Source organism: Miniopterus schreibersii (genome assembly GCF_964146895.1).
Source record: "Miniopterus schreibersii genome assembly, chromosome: 13".
Taxonomy (NCBI): Eukaryota; Metazoa; Chordata; class Mammalia; order Chiroptera; family Miniopteridae; genus Miniopterus; species Miniopterus schreibersii.
This window is the reverse complement of record NC_138113.1, coordinates 54,266,827-54,270,600: the sequence shown is the minus strand read 5'-3', so window position 1 is coordinate 54,270,600 and position 3,774 is coordinate 54,266,827. Positions and strand designations below refer to the sequence as shown.

At 50.0% G+C, this 3,774-nt stretch overlaps 1 pseudogene across 1 annotated transcript; it reads right to left on the bottom strand.

Annotated features, from left to right (window-relative positions):
• Positions 1–375: 375 nt before the first annotated feature.
• On the bottom strand, positions 376–829 carry LOC308566283 (nuclear transport factor 2 pseudogene; annotated as a pseudogene). The gene has a single exon. The product of its transcript is annotated as a nuclear transport factor 2 pseudogene (transcript).
• Positions 830–3,774: the final 2,945 nt, after the last annotated feature.

Below are 3,774 nucleotides of genomic sequence, written 5' to 3'. Positions count from 1 at the left end.
TCATTTTATTTTTATCCAGTCCCAGAGGTTTCCCTGCTTTGCTTTCTCCCGCCTCCCTGATCTATCACCAGTGGGTTTCATGTAAACTTATGTTCCTCTTTTTTCTTTTTGTTAAGAAAATTTTTGTGGTTTTATTGTATCATGAGGCATTGAAACATCTGAACAAATCAATATCTGGGTGAGGCAGCTGCTTCCTCCTTCACTTCTTGGGTTACTAGAGCAACTTGTCAGTAGATTTAAAAAAAAAAAAAAGACCACCTTTTGCATTACTTAAGTCTCTCCAAGGCGTCCGCTGGTACAACACAGACTTCTCCTGTCCGATGTAACTAGTCTAGCACCCAAACATCATGCGCAAAGCCCTGCTCATCTGTGTTGCTATTTGCAGCATCTGGAGGAATGGGAATAGTATCGGGAAGAGCGCGGAGGAAACAGCACGAGTGCCTGGCTGGGAGGAGGCCAGCCGAAGCTGCGCAGGGCAAGCGCGAACGTGTCCTCGGTGCAAACCCAAGCGGCACTGATGTTCCTTAATTGGAACACCTGGTGGAGCCCACAGTGGGGTCTTCATCAGCCTTAAGCTGGCCCACAAACATGCTGATGATGCAGTTGTCTGGCGTGGGCTCATGGCCCTGCGCCGGGATGCTGTGCTGGATTTGCTGGAACAGAAGGCTAGACAACTTCTCCACAAGGGCAGCTTTCCCCTGGAATTGCTGTCCTTCCCACATAAGGCATGAAGCGTCAATGTAAATTGTGCCTAGTTGGCTTCTGTCGTTAACAAATAACAGTGAATGAAGCTAGATCCAGTCTGCTCCCAAACTGGCCCGTCTCCCATTCTGGAGCATCACCCGGCCTCACTGAGGCCCAAGGGGCTGGCAGGGGCGGCAGCAGCCCAGCGCTGTCTGCCTTATGTCCCCCTTTTGACTGCAATGCAAAAAACAAGGTGCAAAGCTGCCATTCTCTGGGGCATTACCTCAGTCCGTTGAGATTCTGCTTCCCAGCTTTTGTCAACAGTTTGGCTCAAATAAACTCACAAAAATGCTTCACAGGTTTGAATGTTTCTTACGTTGACAAGCCCAAGGCCTGTATAAGCTAATCACCTGCATCATGCTCAGCAGCTGGACTCCCCAGGAGCCACCCCAAACCCTGGAGCAGCAGGGCCCTGCAGCAAAGAACCCCCACAGCCAACCACTGGCTTCAATGGCCCAGCCTGGGAACCACTGGCACACCAGCCAAAGGGAGGAGCCTGCACAGGCTCGGTCACAGCACAGCTCCCCTAAGATCTTTACAACCGGTTCCCTCAACAGTCGGAACCCCCACAATGACAGTGGACTCCCCGGCACCAGCCCAACCCTCCTCCACAGCCAGAGCCCAGAAACAGCTACCCCAAGAGCCCCTCAACAGCAGATCCCTCTGGTCTCCCAGGCACTGTCTCCTGAGCCCACAAGCGCCGCCCAGGGCGGCCTCACCGCACCCCTGACCCCCAGCTAACGGATGTGTAAGGCCTGAAGCTAATAGGGCCTTTTCAGAGGTGCACATAGCCTCGGATTGTCACTCAATTCATGTTAAGAAGACCTGGTGCTGAACACAGCGGGGGCGTGGGGAGGGGGTGATATGATTGGGGAATCCTGGAAGAAGTTCAAAACTGCTGGTAGGAAAGACCCTGAAAGTGGTTCTGGGGTGAACGGATTACAGGGGACAGGACTGGGGGCCTGAAGCGCAGGAAAGAGCCTGGGGTCGTGCTCCAGGCAGAAGAGACGCCCAGAAGCAGGGCCAGAGGCCAGGCCCAAAGGGAGGAACTGGGCGACCTTGGCTTGGGGCACAGCGGCACCTGGTGGTAGCTCTGTGGAAACGCACCCTCCTTCATCGGGTCAACAAACATTTACTGGGCGCACACTTAGCGTCCCCAGGGTATTTGACACCCAGAGCTGATCACTTTTAACACCCCCTTCCTATAAAGTAATTTCAGCAATAATAAAACAAAACAATTAATGGTGCCTATAAAAGAAATGCAGACAGTGAAAATTTAGTTCTCTTATGATGTAATACTTTATGTAATAATGTGCATTGTCCCATAACAAGTGAATTTAATAAAACTGAAGTGTCTGCAAACAGAATGTGGGAAGCCATGAAATTGTACTAGTGATGTAATTTTTTTTTAATGTTTTTATTGATTTTTTTAGAAAGAGAGGAAGGGAGAGGGAGAGAGATAGGAACATCAATGATGAGTCATCGATCCCATGCCTCCTGCACCCCCCTACTGGGGGGTTGAGCCCCCAACCCAGGCATGTGCCCTGACCAGGAGTCAAACCTGCAACCTCTTGGTGCATGGGAGGACACTCAAGCAACTGAGCCACACCAGCCAGGCTTGATGTGATTTTTTCTTGATTTGTTCATTAGTCTAAAAACACTTTAAAAACAGTGTTTGCATTTTATTGGTGTTATCCAAATTCAGTGATATGGTTCACGTAGGAACTAATATGCATTTTTCAACCAAAGCTATTATATCTCATGGTTTGCAAGGCTTCCCTGGTTTACATTTTAAATGTCAAAAATGGGAGTAATTTGAGAGTTTGTGTCTTTAACTGTCGGATCTCTGCTCTCCCTGTATCAACTCTAAATGCAGGAAGATAATGTCTGGCAGCGCTTGGAAACCCTCAGAAACTTCCAGACCTTTACAAACTTACTCTCCAAGCGCATGCACATAGCAGTGCCTTCGTATCTGAGCTGACTGTATAGCTGGGGTCCTCTGAATTTACCTCCATGTAGACTACAAAGTTCATTACAGAATATGATTACATGAAACTTATGTATCAAGTATTTATAAATTCAACAGTAAATGGTGAGATCACAGCAACATCTGTACCTAAGTTAAACATCTCAACATCAGTTTCATGGTTTTGATAATGTACTCACAGGTCACGAAGGCTTGGGGATCTCTTCTCTGGATGTCACCCATCTGGACCTTATACTCCCACTCGGCACAACGGCTGGAGCCCCCAGCCCTCCCCTATAACTCCACAAACAGCCACAGGCAGCCCAGATCTCCACAAATAAGAAAACCGCCTTCCCAGAAGCCACAGAGAATCTCCTTGCCTTTCCTGGGCTCTGAGTGGGTCTTGGGCCGCCCTTGAGCCAATCACTGTGGGGGCCCAGCCAAGAGAATGAGGCTGGGAACTGGGACGGGGCCCAATCGCAGCTGAGGAAGGAGAGCTAGTTCAGGGTGGGAGGAAAACACAGGCACCTGGCTCCATTTCACGCCTGTTGGATTCTGTGCTCCAACATCCCAGTTTTCCATGTGGGGAAACTGAGGCAACAAGAGCTTAGGGACTGGTCTTCCGAGTGGGACTGAGGTGACACTTGGGACACCTGGTGATGAAAACTCCAGCTATGACTGGCCCAGGAAGAAAGGCTGGACAGCCGAGCCGGACGCTGGGTGGTAGAATCACCTGAGGGCACTTTAATATGTAACAATGCTGAGTTGTGTGTGTGTGTGCGCGCACATGCACTTGGGCGCAGAAGGGTCAGCGTGTGTTAAAGTCTCCAGGTGATGCTCTCGCACACTCACAAAAGTAGGGAAGCAGAGGCCTAGCTGTGCACATCGCCCCTCAGCACCCCACACTCACCTACCTGCCTTGGTTTCCCCAATAGTCCCTCACTTTAATGATGTTCCCAGGGCAGAGAAGTGGGAAAGCGAGCCGCAAATAAGAAAAGTTGTTTTCAAGCACTTCCTGTGGCCCCCTTTCCTGGTCCCACCCTCACCCAAAAAAATGAGGGATC